This window comes from Otolemur garnettii, unplaced genomic scaffold, assembly GCF_000181295.1.
Source record: "Otolemur garnettii isolate 467f Iridium unplaced genomic scaffold, OtoGar3 scaffold00010, whole genome shotgun sequence".
NCBI classification, from domain to species: Eukaryota; Metazoa; Chordata; class Mammalia; order Primates; family Galagidae; genus Otolemur; species Otolemur garnettii.
In genome coordinates, this window is record NW_003852405.1 from 524,137 (window position 1) to 542,064 (window position 17,928).

Below are 17,928 nucleotides of genomic sequence, written 5' to 3' on the forward strand. Positions count from 1 at the left end.
TTGATTTTGTGTATGTTCATATTTATGTTTGTGTGTAGCAGTATACTTGGATACATTTTATCAGTTAGGAAGCCCTCCTGTGTTGAAATTTTGTTGAAATTTTTAATTATATTTTAAGTATTGCCAGATACATTTTGTTGTTGTTGTTGTTGAGACAGAGTCTCACCCTCAGTAGAGTGCTGTGGCGTTACAGCTCACAGAAACCTCAAACTCTTGAGCTTAAATGATTCTCTTACCTTAGCCTCCCAAGTAGCTGGGACTACAGATGCCCGCCACAATGCTAGGCTATTTTTTGTTGCAGTTGTCGTTGTTTAGCTAGCCCAGGCTGGGTTCAAACTCACCACCCTTGGTGTGTGTGGCTGGCACCATAACCGGTGTGCTATGGGTGCTGAGCCAAGATACATTTTTGATACATAAAAATAATTATATATTGGGCGGCGCCTGTGGCTCAAAGGAGTAGGGCGCTGACCCCATATACAGGAGGTGGCAGGTTCAAACCTAGCCCTGGCCAAAAAAAACCACTGCAAATAAAATAATAATAATATAGATTTTTAATCTATCAATGAAGTAAATTGTATTTATTGATTTAAAAATGAAATGTATTTACTTTCTGAGATAAAATTTTTTTGGATATAAAATATTAGTTTTATATGTTGCCAAATAATTCTGATAGCATTTTATTTAGGATTTTTGTATCTATCTTCATGAATAAGATTGAACTGTACTTTTCCTCTCACATTCTGTTCATTTCAAGTTTGGGCACCAAACTAATTTCAGTCCCTTGCTTCCATTGTTCTTTAGCTGATCTACCTTTTCCCTTAGCACAAGTCACTTTATAACATACTATAGAGTTTATTTGTATAATACATCTATTTTGATTTTTTAAATTTTATTTATTTATTTGGAAAGAGCCTTACTCTGTCATCCTGAGTAGAATGCTATGGTGTCACAGCTCACAGCAACCTAAAACTCTTGGGCTCAAGCAATCCTCTTGCCTCAACCTCCCAAATGGCTGGGACTATAGGCACCTGTCACAGCACTCGGCTATTTTTTTAGTAGAGATGGGTCTCATTTTTGCAGGCTGATCTTGAACTCCTGAGTGCAAATGATACACCCCGCCAGCCTCCCAGGGTACTAGGATTACAGGCATGAGACACCACTCCTAGTTTTTATTTTTAAATGTTGACTTCTCTTCAGAAAAATGTAAGCTTCTTGAGGACAGAGATTTTTGTTATGTGCATTAATATATCTTAAGTGCCCAAATTCATTGCATAGATTATCCATAAATATTTTATTTATTTATTTAGTTAGTTATTTTAAATATTATGAGTTCTTAACAAATGTATATCTTTATAGGGTACATGTGATGTTTTGATACAGGTATGACTTGTGATTAAATCAAATCAGGGCAGTTGGGGTATCTATCACATCAGGCATTTAACATTTCTTTGTGTTAGGAACATCTCAATTTCACTCTTTCAGCTATTTTAAAGTATTACCTAACATATTGTTGGTTATAGCCACTTTGTTGTGCTGGTTTTTGATTCTTCTGAAGGCGCTTGTTTGCGTGGATACTTGTTGAATTGGGTATTCATATAAAGGAATGATCTATTTGGCCATCTTGCCCCACCCATCTCTCAATAAACATTATATATATATGAGTTGAAGACAGAGATTGTGGTACAAATTATCCTATAGTCCTTTTTGTGGTCAATTTTTGCAAATGTTCTCTGTGTTTTTGAATAAACAAACATACATAATTTATTAGAGAAATTAGACTTCACACAATTGTGGAAGCTGGTTAAACAATCTCTGAAAAGATGTCATTTTCTTCTCTGATGTTAGAACTTGACGTCTGCAGGGCAGGCAGTTGAGAAGGAAAGATGGATATAAATTGGCAGAGAGCAGGGCCAAGTTGGTACCCATTAATGTGTGTTGGAGCCCACGAGGGCAGTGTAGAGTTCAGTGAGCCAGTTCTCACTGCTCCAGTGACAAGTATGGTTGGTGACTGCAGAAGAAACTTTGCCCTGATGCTTGGCTGAAAGAGGATCAAGAAGGGCAAACAGTTGCAAAGTTGGCATCTGCCCCATACCAATAAAGTGAGCCAGTAGATACAGGACATCTGGAGACTATCCTGAGCCTGCCAGTGTAAAAAAGCAGTATATATGACCACTGCTTCACTATTACCCTCCAAATCTCATGCAAATATGCCTCTTGTGACCAAATGTAACTGGAAAACATAGTTCAGTTTAGATAGGTTGAATAAAGCCAGAGTAGGACTATATAAATTTAAAGTTTTATTTTTTCTTTATAAGTAGACACCTTATCATTATAAAGTTGAGTGGTTCTGGCATAGGGTCCACCAGATAGTAGAGGAGGCCAGTCCAGGGACAAAGAAAGATTTTAACAGAGGGGACAAGGAAAATGAAGACTGACAGGGTGTCAGCTTGGCTCCCACCCCCTTGCAAAAAGCTTTTATTAGCATTGTCAGTATAGCTGATGGAATGGGGCAGTGAGCTGGGAGTACCTACTGCCTGGGGCTCTTCTCTAGTGTGGTTCAGATTATGCATGTATCTTCAGGGTCAGGATTGTGGACGTATCTCTAGGGTCAAAATTATAATAGGGTATTTCTAGGAATTCCATCCTTGAGAAATCTGCAGAAGGGATTGCTGGTTTCTGACCTGATTTTCTGAAATGCTGCACCCCTGTCAAGGTTATGAGAATTCCTTCCTCACAAAAGTGACCGTCTTTATTTCTATAAATGCTATTTGCTTTTAGGTCATTCTAATATACTTTCACTGGCTTTCACTTACTACCTGCAAGACATATTTTTCTATCCTTTGACTTTCAATTTCAGTATCTTTGTATTTTTTATCTATCTCTTAGACAGCATATAGTGGAATTTATTTATTTATTTGAGACAGTCTCTTATGTCACCCTCAGTAGCATGCTGTGGTGTCACAGCTCACAGCAACCTCAAACTCTTGGGCTGAAGTGATTCTCTTTCCTCAGCCTCCCAATAGCTGGGACTACAGACACCTGCCACAATGCCTGGCTTTTTTTTTTTTCTTTTGGTTGTAGTTATTATTGTTGTTTGGCAGGCCTGGGCCAAGTTTGAACCTACCAGCCTTGGTGTATGTGGCTGACACCATAACCACTGTGCTACAGGCACCAAGCCTATTCTTTTTTTTAATTGTTTGAGGTTAACTTGAGAATACAAAGAATTAGGTTATAATGTTTGCATTTGTTAGGTAGAGTTCCTCCTGCAGCTGTGTCCTGCCCCAATACGTGTACCATACACCTTAACATTGTGCCCATTTGGAACACAGCAATCTCCCTCTCTTTTTCCCCTCTCCTCACTCCCTGGTTCCCCCATCTTGAATTGATTTGAGTTTTTTCTCTTACTTGGGTGTCTATTAGATCATCTATTGGCTTCATATTAGAATTGACTACCTTGGATTCTTGCTTCTTCATTCTTATGATACTTTACTACAAAGACTGTGTTATGATACTTTACTACAAAGACAGGTTAATACAAAAGATGTAAAGTGTCCATCTTTTTTAATGGCTGAATCATATTCCATGGTATACGTGTACCACAGCTTGTGAATCCATTCCTGGGTCTGTGGGCATTTAGGTCGTTTCCTTATTTTAGCAACTCTCTCTTTCTCTAAATATATGTGTATATCTGCTGCAATAAACAATCTAGTGCAAATATCCTTATGATAAAATGATTTTTTTCTTCTGTGTAGATGTGTCTAGTGGGATCGTGGGACTAAATGGGAGGTCTAATTTGAATTCTTTTTTTTTTTTATTTGTAAAGACAGAGTCTCACTTTATTGCCCTTCGTAGAGTGCTGTGGCATCACAGCTCACAGCAACCTCCAACTCTCCGGCTTAGGTGATTCTCCTGCCTCAGCCTCCCAAGTAGCTAGGACCACAGGCGTCCACCACATGCCTAGCTATTTTTTTTTTTTTTTTTTGCAATTTGGCTAGGATCAGGTTCGAACCCACCACCCTCAGTATATGGGGCCAGCACCCTACTCACTGAGCCAAAGGCGCTGCCCCTAATTTGAATTTTTAAAGCATTCTCCATACTTTCTTCCAAATAGGTTGCATTAGTTTGCAGTCCCACCAACAGTGTAAAAGTGTTCCCTTCTCTCCATATCCATGCTGGCATCTGCAGCTTTGAGACTTTGTAATGTGGGCTATTCTCACTGGGGTTCGGTGATATTTCAGGGTTGTTTTGATTTGCATTTTTCTGATGATCAGGGGTGATGACCATTTTTTCAAATGTTTGTTAGTCATTTGTCTTTCTTCCTCAGAGAAGCTTCATTTCACGTCTCATGCCCAGTGGTAGATAGGATTGTTTGCCCTTTTTTCTTGATTAACTTGAGTTATCTGTAGATTCTAGTCATCAACCCTTTGTCAGATTCAGAAAATGAAAATGTCTTTTCCCATTCTGAAGGATGCCTTTTGCTTTACTTGTGTCCTTGGCTGAGCAGTAGCTTTTTACCTTAATTAAGTTCCATTTGTTTATTTTTGTTGTTGTTGTGATTGCCACTGAAGTCTTTTTCATAAAATCTTTCCCCCAGTCTGACATCAAGAGTTTTTCCTGGCTCAGCACCTGTAGCACAGTGGTTACAGTGCCATCCACATATACCAAGTCTGGAAGGTTTGAACCTGGCCCCAGCCAAACTGCAACAAAAAGTAGCCAGGCATTGTGATGGGCACCTGTAGTCCCAGCTACTTGGGAGGCTGAGACAAGAGAATTGCCTAAGCCCAAGAGCAGGAGGTTGCTATGAGCTCTGACTCCACAGCACTCTACCGAGGGCAACAAAATGAGACTCTGTCTCTAAAAAAAGAAAAAAAAGAGTTTGACCTCCCCTACCCACATTTGAATGCCTTTCATATCACTTTCATGACTGACTGCATTGGCTAGAACTTTGAGAGCTATGTTTTTTTGTTTGTTTGTTTTAGTGCTGCTGATATTTATTGACATTAGTACAAGACAAGTGAAGACTAAAAGTTGCTAACAGGAACAGATTCTGGCGCACTTTCCTTACTAGAGAAGATACCCACTCAGATCATGAGACCTAAGATAAAACAGAGACTGGATTGTTAAGAACCAAACAAGGACTATATTTTACCTAATAGAAAAAATACTAAAGGCAAAATGAGATGTTTTTAAAATATTGTTTACACCAAACTCAGATAAGCAAACAGAAAACTAAAACTAATCCTAAACATTAGGACATTGGATATAGACGTAACTTATTTTCTATGGCTAATACCATTTTCCTGATTCTTTTCTATTGCTCAATCTCTGGACTTGGTGCTGTCATCAAGGGGACAGAGTCAATTTCGGCTTTGAGCTCCTGGTTGGTAAAGCTGCATTGGTGGGCAATCTTTGTTTCTTGTTGTTATTTATTTTTTATTATTTATTTATTTATTTTGAGACAGAGTTTCACTTTGTCACTCTTGGTACAGTGCTGTGGAGTCACAGCTCACAGCAACCTCAAACTCTTGGGCTTAAGCAATTCTCTTGCCTCAGCCTCCCTAGTGGCTGGAACTGCAGGTATCTTCCACAACCCCTGGCTATTTTTAGAGATGAAGTCTCAGTCTGTCTCAGGCTGGTCTCGAACTTGTGCTTAGGCAATCCACCCGTCTTGTCCTCCCAAAGTGCTGGCATGAGCCACCACACCTGACCTACAATCCTTGTTTCTTGTGCAATGTCTCTCTCTCTCTCCCTCTTTTTTTTTTTTTTTTTAAAGACAGAGTCTCCCTTTATCGCCCTCGGTAGAGTGCTGTGGCATCACAGCTCACAGCAACCTCAAACTCCTAGGCTTAGGTGATTCTCTTGCCTCAGTCTCCTGAGTAGCTGGGACTACAGGCACCTGCCACAATGCCCAGATATTTTTTTGTTGCAGTTTGGCCGGGGCCAGGTTCAAACCCACTACCCTTGGTATATGGGGCCGGCACCCTACCCACTGAGCCACAGGCACTGCCCCTTGTGCATCTCTTTTCACCACTTCTTCTTTGTTTTCCATTTTGTCTGAGCTGCCTATTGATTCTGTACTTTCATTCTTTTTTCCTTTATCCCAAAGTGCTTCTTTCTCTTTTTTAATTTCTTCTTCTTTGCTTTTAGAAATCTTCTCTTTCTCATAATGCTCCTTCTGCCTATGATGCTCTTCTTCTTGCTGTTTCACTCTTTCTTTCTTGAAGTATGCACCCCTGATCTTTTTCATAATCCTATTCCCTCTCTCGGTAGTCTCTGCCACTCTCTGCAATTCTCTCTGGATTTTCATTTTTAAGTTCACTATCAGATTGCTTGGTCAATGTACAACTTTGCCCACTGGCTCTTTCATCATTCAGATTGTCCAATTTCTTGTTTTCTTTTCTTTTCTTTTCTTTTATCCAACTCTTTTTCATATCCTTTTTCTGACTTCTTGACCAGCTTAATCTTTGATTTGTCCTTTATGTTTTCCCTTTACGGAACTCTGTCAATCTTCTTTAGCTTTTCTATGTCTTTCCATTTTCATTTCTTATTCTTTCCATTTTCGCCTTTCTTCCTCTCTTTGTTCTTTTCTTTCTCTTTTGCACCTCCATCATTCTTGTCTCTTTTCTTCTCTTATTCTCTGCTTGTTTTTCAGGAAGCTCAAAAGTGAGGTAGTCTTTTTAGCTATTAGTTCTCTATTTTTTGCTTCTATTTCCTCTAGTAGCATCTCTGGAGTAGATGTCATCTTCTCATTATCTATGGCACAACTTTCCAAAATTTTTCTATGTTCTAGACCATCATCGATAGTCCCAACTCTGGTATCTTTTTTCTTAGTCTACTTTTTTTGCAGCTTTTCGAAAAGGTGCAAATTCTACTATAGCAGGATTTTCCTGATCTTTATTGTCAAGGAATGCAAAACCATCAAAGTGATCCCTGAACAAAATGATGTCCTCTTAGTTTTTATTTATTTATTTACTTATTTTTGAGATAGAGTCTCACTATGTCAGCCTCAGTAGAGTGCTGTGGCATCACAGCTCACAGCAACCTCAAACTCTTGGGCTTAAGTGATTCTCTTGCCTCAGCCTCCCAAGTAGCTGGAACTACAGGTGCCCACCACAATGCCTGGCTATTTTTTTTTTCTTTGGTTGCTGCTGTCATTGTTGTTTGGCAGTCCCAGGTGGGATTTGAACCCACCAGCTCAGGTGTATGTGGCTGGTGCCTAAGCCACTTGAGCCACAGGTGCTGAGCCCATCCTCTTGGTTTTTAATGTTGATTTATACTCTGGCATACATATGAGGATAGAGACTAGTATCATTAGGGGAAAACACTCAAAATAATCATGTCCAGGCATAGGTTTCCTGAACATGAGATTTCCCTGAAGCTGCTACCTGGTCAAAGTGGGAGATAATCTTCAAAATACCACCTTGCTCAGAGCCTCTTTCTTCTCCTTGTTTCCATCCTGCTTATCTTCTCCTTTGGTGCTATCTCCTGAGGTCCCACTGCTACTGCATGTAGTCCTCAGGGACATTATCAGGGTTATTCACTTCTCCTTAGGCCTGTGCTCCTTCTCTTCCTTCATCCCCACAGCTCCTCACAGCAGTTGTTTGGACTCTCCAGAGCTATGTTTAATAGCAGAGATGATAGTGGACATCTGTGTTTTGTTTCAATTCTAAGTGGAAAAGCTTTGAGTTTTACTCCATTCAGTATGATATTAGCTAGCTTTGAGTGTCTCAGAAATGGTTTCAATCAGCTTAAGAAGTGTACTAGCCACACCTATTTTCTTAAGTGTTCTTGTTAGAAAAGAATGCTGAATTTTATCAAATACTTTTTCTGCATCTATTGAGAGGATCATATGGTCTTCGTTTTTGCTTCTATTCATATGGTGAATTATGTTTATGAGTTTGCTTATGTTATATCAGCCTTGCACCCCTGGGATGAAGCCTACTTGATTGTGATATACAATTTTTTTAATGTGTAGCTGCAAACTATTAGCCAATATTTTGTTGGATATTTTTGTATTGATATTCATTAGTGAAATTGGTCTGTAGTTCTCCTTTTTTAGTTGGATCCTTTCCTGGTTTTGGAATCAAGATGATGTTTGCTTCATAGAATATGTTGAGAAAGTTTCCTTCCTTCTCAATGTTCTGTAATAAGCTCTGCAATGTAGGTAATAAGCCTACACCCTTTGAAGGTTTGATAGAATTCTTGTGTGACGCCATCTGGTCCAGGGCTTTTTTTGTTGTTGTTGGAAGCTTTTTTATTGTTTTTTCAATCTCACTGCTTGATATTGATCTGTTCAAGAGAACTATTTCTTCCTGGTTATGTCTAGGGAGGTGGTATGATTCCAGACATTGATCCATTTTCTCCACATTGTTTGTTTGTTTGTTTATTTTTGAGACAGAGTCTCACTTTGTTGCCCTTGGTAAAAAACTGTAGCATAATAGCTCACAGCAACCTCAGATTCTTAGACTCAAGTGATTCTCTTGCCTCAGCCTCCCAATTAGCTGGGACTACAGGTAACTGCCACAACACCTGGCTATTTTTAGAGATGGTATCTTGCTCTAACTTGGGTTGATCTTGAACTCCTGAGTTTAGACAATCTGCCCACCTTGGCCTCCTGAAGTCCTGGGATTACAGGCATGAGCCACTGCACCTGGCCCATTTTCTCTACATTGTCAAATTTCTGGGCATAAAGTTTTTTGTAATAGTCAGAGATAATCTCTTGTATCTCTGTGGTATCCGTTATTATTCCCCCTTTTTGTTTAAGATTGGGTTATTAAAGAGTTTGCTTTTCTATTTCTAGTTAAACTGGCCAATGGTTTATTGATTTTATTTATTCTTTTAAAGAACTAACTTTTTGTTTTATAATTTTGAATGATTCTTTTGTTTTCACTTTCATTTATTTCTGATTTAATTTTTGTTATTTCTTTTTTTCTACTAGATTTGGGACTATAGCTCTTCCTTTTCCATTTCTTTAAGATGATTCATTAGGTTGTTTATGTCCTCTTTCTGTTTTCTTGGATGTAGGCATACAATGCAATAAATTTCCCTCTTAGGACTGCTTTTACAGTGTTTCACATGTCTCAGTAGCTTATGTCTTCATTGTTGTTATCTTTGAGGAAGTTAATAATTTCCTCCTTTATCTCTTTCTTGACACAACTGTCATTCAGCATAAGGTTATTTATTTTCCATGCCTTTGTGAGGGGATAAAAATTTCTGTTGGAATAGAGTTCCACCTTTATTGCCCTGTGGTCTGAAAAGATACAAGATATAATTGATATTTTTTAATTTTTGCTGAGGTGTGATTTGTGTCCTAGGATATGATCTATTTTGTAGAATGTTCCAGGCACTGACAAGAAGAACACATATTCCTTAGCTTTGGCATGGTGTGTTCTGAATATGTTTATTAAACACATTTGTTCTAGGGTCATGTTTAAGGCCCTTGTATCTTCATTTAATTTCTGTTCAGAGGATCTGTCTAGCTCCCTAATAAGGGTGTTAAATTCCCCTGCTATTATGGTGTTATATCCTATCATATTACCCAGACCAATTAAGGCCTGTTTCATAATCTGGGAGCATTTATCTTGGACACATAAATATTTATAATTGAAATGTCCTCTTGATGTATTTTTCCCTTGACCAGTATGAAGTGTCCATCTTTGTCTTTTTTGAGTTTAGTTGCTTTAAATCCACTTGAAAATATGATAGTGGCCCCCTCCTTTTTTCTGGTTTCCATTTGCCAGAAATATTGTTTTCCATCCTTCACCCTGAGTTTTGTTTTGTCCTTCAATGCTAGGTGTATTTCCTCGAGACAGAATATGGATGGCTTGTACTTTTTTATCCAAGCAGCCAGCCTGTGCCTCTTCAATGTAGAATTCAAGCCATTAACATGTTTATTGTGTGAACTGGTAAGTGTGGTGGAGTTTTATTCATCTTGTTTTGTGAAAGTCCACTGCTTAGATTTATCCTTTGTTTCATTGTGGAAGCTAGGTTTTGTCATTTAGTCTGTGGGTGTTTACTTTCCTGGTGGTCTATTGTGATTGTCAGTGGGGAGATTAGGTCTAAGTATTTCCTGTAGAGCTCATATTGTTGTGGCAAGTTTCCTCAATGTTTTCATATTAGTAAAATATTTAATTTCTCCTTCAATTTTAAAGCTTAGCTTAGCAGGATATAGAATGCTGGACTAGAAATTGTTTTGTTTAAGAGGGTCAAATGTAATAGCTGGGCATTGTAGTAGGCACCTGTAGTCCCAGCTACTTGGGAGGCTGAGGCAAGAGAATCACTTAAGCCCAAGATTTTGAGGTTGCTATGAGCTGTGATGCCATGGCACTCAGGGTGACAAAGTGAGACTCTGTCTAAAAAAAAAAAAAAAAGAGGGCTAAATGTAGATGACCATTTTATTATGGCTTGAAAAGTTTCAGTTGAGAAGTCTGTTGTCACCCTGATAGAGCTTCCCATATAGGTCAATTGAAGCTTGTTCCTGGCCACTTGCATAATTTTCTCTTTCATATTGACTTTGGACAGATTCATGACAATGTGTCTTGGAGAATTCTGTTTGAGGTGAAATGACCTGGGGTTGGATATCCTCATTTGGTGGAGTCTTTGGTGATACTTGGGAAATTTTCATTTATGATATGTTCCAGTAGGGCTTTTATTCCTCTGGAGTGTTCTTGTTCCCCCTCTGGGATACCTATAGTTCATATGTTTGAATGCTTTGTGAAGTCCCATAATTCTCTAAGTGAATGTTCCACTTTTTCTCTGTTCTTTTCTGCCTCTTTATCTGTGTACCTCAATAGCTTTATCCTCTAGCTCTGAGATTCTTTATTCTCCATGGTCTAATCTGTTGTTGATATTGATATCTTCTACTGCATCTTTAAGTACCCTGATTGAGCTTTCATTTCCCTATGCTCCACTATATCCTTTCTATATTCTTTATATCTTGTATCCCTTATTTGGTTTTGTTTTTGGATTTCCTTTTGGTTATTTTCCACATTCTCAGCAATTTTCTTCATTGTTTAAATCCTTATTTTAAATCCCTTTCTGTCATTTCTATCATTTCCTTATAGGTAAAATCCTCTGCAGTAACTACCTCATGATCCCTTGGTGGGAGGTTGCTCTGTTTTGGTTTTTCATGTTGCCAAGATTTTTCTTCTGATTCCTCTTCACGTGTGTTTTCTTCTTGTCCATTTCCTTCCCCTACTTTTTCCTTTCACTTCCTCTTTCTCCTTAGATTAACTTGTTGCTTTCTCTTTACATTACTTTGTTGCTGTCTTTTTGGTATAGGACCAAAAAGAAGAAAAGAGTGAAGAGCAAAAAGGGAGAAAAGATAGCAAAAGAGAAAATAAAAAGAAAATGGAGAGTTAAGGAAAAGATTGACAAAAAGAAGAAAGGCACAGAAAAAGCAACAGGAGTAATAGTGGTGTTGACAAGGGTGCTTTGACCCATACCTGTAAGTCCCGGCCTCTGGGGGTTAGGATGGGTCAGTCTCTCAGGAACTCCTTACCATCCTGAGCAAAAAGATCCCATCTTCACCAAATAAATAAGAAAAAAAAAAAAGCAATATATTGTGGTGGGAACCTACAAATAGTGTTTTCCTAGGCCAAAGTTAGAAGGATCCCTTAGACCAGGTCATCAAGGTCTCCTTGAGCCAGGCCAAATGCTGTGTCACTCCAGCTCAGGCTTTAGACTGAGGCTTTGTCTCATAAATGGAATATAAATAGACCAAGAATGAAAACAGATCAGAAGAAATATAAAATAATAATAAAAGAATATAAAGAAAATTAAAAATAGAATTATATAAGATGTAGAAAGTGGGAATAGATCTTAGTTGTTTCTTGATAAATTTTTGTGGGAAAGATAAGAAAAGTAGAAAAATTTTTACAAAACAAGAGAGAAAAGGAGAGAAAAAGAAAGAAGAAAGAATAAATGGGTAAAAAGAAAAGAAAAAAGAGAAACCATAGCAAAATGAAGCCTTTATTATTGAAGAAAGTAAAAATGGAAACATTAAAATATGGCAAATGAAAACAAAAGATACAAACAAAAAACCTTAAGAAAAAATGGGGAAAAAAAGAATAAAAGGAACAGACAAACTGTAGCAAAATGGACCCCTTACTACTGACAAAAGAAACAATGAAAAAATTATAAATACAAAATAAAAGAAAAATCTAGGAGAAAAAAATTGAAAAAAAAAGAAAAAAATATATATTGCCACATATTGCCTGGACTACAAGTGATGTTGTGGGCTATGAGATGCTAATCATGATGCTGATACAGCTATACAAGATGGGGGCTGGAAGCCACTATCTTGCTGAGGAGACCTGGTCCTGTCTTCCTGATTTCTTTGTCCTCAATCCCTATAGGGTTGGGAGCCTGAAGCTTTCATCAGCCTATTTAATGGACACACCTCAACCTTTCCAAACAGTGTCCCTTGGCAACACAGTGGCTTTCTCAGGAATGTGTGTTTCTCTCACCCCCCATGGGTGGCTGCTCAGCTCAGTATGAATGCTAGAACTGGCCTTCAGACTGTTTCTCCCAGGCAGCTCTCCCACAATGGCTGCACTCAGCCAGCAGCCAAATGACGTGAGCTCTGCTCCACCTGGTGGCTCAGTTCTGGCCCCTGGGCACTATTTAATCTTACTCACTATGCAAGCTCTCTTGAGGTAACTCCAACAAGTGTGCCCAGGCAAAAAAAATCCTGGAGGGCAGACCTTATCAGTCTGAAAATTGCCACTAAACTGGCACTAGCACTCACCTGTGCCAGTTCTCCACTACTCTCAACCTCTTTGTTGGCTCCTGGAGTCTGCTGCTGCCTCCCTGTGCCTCCCAAAGCAATGTTTCTTGGGAGGGTCCCCCAGCCAGAAGTGGCTGGAGACCTTTCTCCCTAGTTTCACCATAAATGGCTACAAAGGAGATACCTCTAGTTCACCATCTTGCTCTGCCCTCCTACCTATATTCTTGAAAGACATTTTTCATTATGTATAGAATATTTTGTTGATATTTATTTTTTCCTACTACATCAAATATATTCAACTGTCAGCAAAGATATGCTCCTATTGTCAAGCTTCTACTGTTGGCTGCTGTGAAGGCATTTGCAAGCATTGGTTTTTTGAAGTTAATTTGGGACTATAGGTGCCCAACACAACACCCAGCTATTTTTTTAGAGATGGGGTCTTATTCTTGCTTAGGCTGTTCTTGAACTCCTGAGCTCAGGCAATCCACCCTCCTGGGTCTCTCAGAGTGCTACTTCACCAGTTCTGATCTATTAACTTTTTATCTGGTGATTGATTTCTTTTAAGCATCCTCACTGAAAATTGTAGGTTAGTGATTTCTCTGTTGTTTCCATGTTAATGCCAATCATCCCCTCAAAAAAGTATAGCTAAGAGTTCAAAGTGGAAGGAGAGAAGGGAATGAAAAACTAATTGAATTGTACCTTACTTTGGCTGCTTTAAGTCACTATCCTCTCCCTGTATTTTTTTCACACCGATAGAATTCCAAAGCACAAGCCGCTGTTTCCCTTTAGGGTCAGCCTACAGGGGGTTGCCTTTTCTGACTTTTTTTTTTTACTTTTCATCATAAGCAACATATTTTGTCTACAGATCTCTCCACTTGTTGGGCTTTGGAAACCCTTTTCCAAAACCTCATTTCTTGTAATAACCCTACTTTTATAGGATAGCTCTATCCCTCCCCCCAACAACAAACATTACAGGAGGCAACAGAATTGTATTAAAGGATTTCATTAATTCCCTCAAAGGACAAGCTATTGGAGCAGTCTCTGAAAAGTAAAAAGAGCCTCTGCCTGTTATTCAGAGGGAACTCTATAAAGCAGAGAGCAACCCTGAAATAAGTAGTTAAAATTGACAAAACAAAGCATAGGGCCAGAGAAGATTAATGTAAAAATGAATTTATGCAAAGGCATAGTGGAACAACAGGGCAAAGGGATGGTTATGAAAGCACATGTAGTGAGAATGAGATGGAGTCAGGCAGGCTGGGCCAGACATGACACAGCTGGTCTGGTTGGTGTAGGTCCTGCCTAACTTTCATGCACTGTTTCTCATTTGACACAGCTGGTCTGGTTGGTTTAGACATGACTAACCTTCACTGTCTCCCATTCTTATTGTTTTGTGGATTTAGCTCTCACCCTGGGAATATCTATCTGGAGTAGTTTGGGTGGGTTGCTCTAGATTAACTTTTGAAGTGGAATTGTGGGTGGCTGATACAGGACTTCCCCTTGGACTTCCCTATGGTCAAGAACCAATTGGATAGAGGATTGAAGAAACAACCAGTAATCAGAAAGATTGACAATAAACAGAACTCATTTGCCAGGTCGCGATTGAAGAGAAACAAAGTCAGGAGATATATATACACTCACACACATACATATATGTGTATACCCAGCACTCTCCACATTTGGTTTGAAACCCTTTCTTGGATCCTCTTCCATGACTATGTGGAAGCTTCCTCTGCCTCTCTGGCTGAAATAAATCAGCTCTGCAGCACACTGTCCAAGACTGAGTATCTTTGAGCTATACCACTTGCTGTGGCTTCAGAGGCCACCTCTTCATTCTTGAAGTGGAAAGGCCAAAGAACTTCCCTGCAATTTCAACATTGGTGGGAATATTTTGGTAAGCCAGCCAAGAGAGTGTCCCACCACTGCACAAATCCTGTAAGTCATACTTGTCACTCCTGTCACTTGCTTTCCTGTCTATTCTTTCATAAGGAGGAAAACCAGCACCTGTCGGCCAGTGACTAGCATGGCCACTGGTCTACAAAGCATGGGTGACAGACTTTCTGAGAAAGGGCTCTCCACTGATTGGCTATGGCTAGGGATGTTGGTTTGTTGGAACCAGTTTCACCTCCTTCTTTTGACCTGACGAGTCAAAACCTTAAAGGAAATATTCTTTGGGATCCCGATAATAGGACTAGCACCTTCATCAAGGAGCTTCTTGAGCTCATAATACCACATGAGGAGGATAGGAGCCTTCTTGAGCACAATCTGAGGCTTTCATGATGAAAAGGAAAGGACCTTTGCCATCAGTACCCCCATGCAATAACTTACCATCATCTCCATTTACAGCACAGCTATAGAGACCCATCCCCTTTATTCTGGAAGGAAAATGGAGCCCCCCCCCAAGGAACAGGTCAACTGATGGATGCTAGAAGCCCTGGGACACATTGCATTCTGTCAGATTTCTCCAGGCAGGTTTGGGAGCATCCTTGATTTCTGGACCTATCATTAGTCCTATTTGGGGTCAGCTGGTGAAGAACTAGAATTACTTCATATTGATTACCACAGTCACCTATGGGAAGAAGGAGATTTGGTGGATTGTTACCTACTTACCATCTAACAAGCTTACTCATATATAGGAAAATGGAGACAGAAGGCCCAAATTTTAGCCACCCTGGACAATCCATAGCCCCCTTCCTGGCTTCTTCCCTCCCTCAGGCTGCTATGATTGCAAATCCTTCTCAAGGCACTCATTCTTCTGAGCCAGGCATGTGATCAGGCACATGGCTACAGAACCTATTGGAGTCATTCAGAAACTAGGAGTCGTCATTTTCACCACAAAGCAGGGTGGGGCATGGTAAGGGAGCCACCTAAACTCAGCAGCCCAAGGTTCCTTGAGTGGTGTGGGAGGAATTGGCTAGACAAGGAAGGGAGTTCAACCCCCACACTAATACAGACAAGGGGACTCCCTACCAGCAGTCACACTCTGTAGGATAAGCACTCCAGAGTATTGCTAGGGGATGCCCTGGCACTCCTTCCTAAGCAGGGATATAGGCATCCCTGAGGTTGAATTTTAGATGGGCTCCAATCTTTCCAAGATGAGGTCTCCTTTGAGATGTAACTTGAATAACTAGGAACAGCTTAACCCCCAAAACCCTCAGAAGAAGTTATTGATCTTCTGCAACACAGCCTGGCCACAATATCCCCTCCAAGATGGAGAAGTTTGGCCACAGAGGGAAGTATAAATTAAAATACTACTTTACAGCTAAACCTCTTTTTTAAGAGGTAAGAGAAATGAAGTAATATTTCATATGTTCAGGTCTTTTACCTCAGGGACAATCCCCAATTATGTAGAAAATGTCACCTCAATCCCTCTGGGAACCTAGGTAAATTACCTCCCTATTGGGGAATCCCATCAGCATTAGGGTCTGCCATAGGGGAAAGGAAAGGTCCCAGAAAACTCCAGGACTAAATCAGAGCCCAAGATTTGCCCCCTTCAAGAAGTGCTGGGTGAATTTGGATATGCACGTCTACTTACCCTTCTCCCTCTCAGACCTAGAAAAGATTAAGGTAGATCTGGAAAAGTTTGCAGATGACCCAGATCGATACACTGATGTCCTACAAGGACTAGGGCAAACTTTTGACTTTATATGGAGGAATATCATGCTACTCTCAGACCCAAACCTTGACTGCAAATGAGAGGGGATTTGCCTTGGCTACAGCCCAAGAATTCAGAAACCAGTGGTACTTGATTCAACTTAGTGAATAAATGACTCCCAGAGAAAAGGAGAAGTTCCCAATGGGACAGCAAATGGTACCTGATGCTAACCCCCAGTGAGATATGGACAGAGATTGGAAATGTAGTCACCTCCTGACCTGTGTCCTTGAAGGGCTTAGGAGGATGAGGAAAAAGCTTATAAACTATTCCCTAATGCTCACTATTACTCAAGAAAAGGAAGAGAATCCCACTGCTTTCTTAGAAAGACTTAGGAAAGCCCTGCTGGGAGACACACACCTCTATCACCAGAGTCAGTGGAAGGGCAATTAATCTTGAAGGATAAGTTCATCAGCCAAACAGCTTCAGATATTAGGAAAAAGCTACAGAAACTAGCCTTGGGATAGGAACGCCTGGAGACCGTGCTGAAGCAAGCCCCTCCATGTTTTACAATAGACATTGGGAGGAACAGGTGGAGAGAGAGCACCACGACAGAGAGAGAGAGTAGCTGCCCTGATTGTGGCCCTCAGGCAGACCCCAGAGGGAAAGGAAAAGAGATGGATACAGCCTGGCAATACCTGTTTCCAGTGTAGCTGATAAGGACATTTCAAAAAGGATTGCCCTGAAAGGAATAGGCCACTACCCCACCCATCCCTTATATGCACCAGGAACCACTGAAAGGCTGTCTGCCCCAGGAAATAGTGATCTCCTGGGCCCGAGGAGGCCACCCAGTTGACATAAATCCAGAACTGAAGGGGCATAACATCACTCTCTCTGAGCCCCGGGTCAAGCTGTTTATTGAGGGCTAAGAGAAAGTCATAGACACTGGTGAAACTTTCTTGGTCCTACTCTTCTGCCCAGGACAATTGGCCAACAAATCATTGAGCATTAAGGGGTTTGGGGGACAACCAGTAACCAAAGCATTTTTCTCATCTCTTGGCCTGCAAACTGGGACAGTAGTAAACTTTTAAGGCCATCCCTTGTAACTACTTGGTAAGCCATATAGTCTCCCTATCCAAATACCAATAAACCCTCAAAACCCTGCCCAAAGAATAGCCACGAGAGAAGGACAGCATGGCTGGTCTTCGCTCAGCAACCTAGGTTTAGGTTAAAACTCTCTTGACTATGTCTCCATCTCTGAGCCCTTCCTGGGAGGAGCCATTCCTTTCTATTCTCTCTACTATCCCCACTGCAGTCAAGAATAGGTACCTGGATACACCACACTCAGCTCAAACCGTGAGCCTCATTAACCAGAGGACAAGACCCCTTGGACCCACAAACCTCCAGTAAGCCTTTTGAAAATGGGAAAGTCCCTAGGAGTTAACTCCAATAAACCTCAAGCATAAGGTGACCAAACGTCCCGCTTTTGGCGGGACAGTCCTGATTTTTAACACTTTGTCCCACTTCCCATGGCATATTTAAAAAGTCCCGATTTTTGGAAAGAATGCACGACAAGCTAGGGAAGGGCGGAAGAAGGGAGAGGGAATATACG

At 40.3% G+C, this 17,928-nt stretch overlaps 1 pseudogene; it reads right to left on the reverse strand.

Annotated features, from left to right (window-relative positions):
• Nucleotides 1-5,273: 5,273 nt before the first annotated feature.
• On the reverse strand, nt 5,274-7,576 carry LOC100964316 (annotated as a pseudogene).
• Between the last annotated feature and the right edge of the window lie 10,352 nt (nt 7,577-17,928).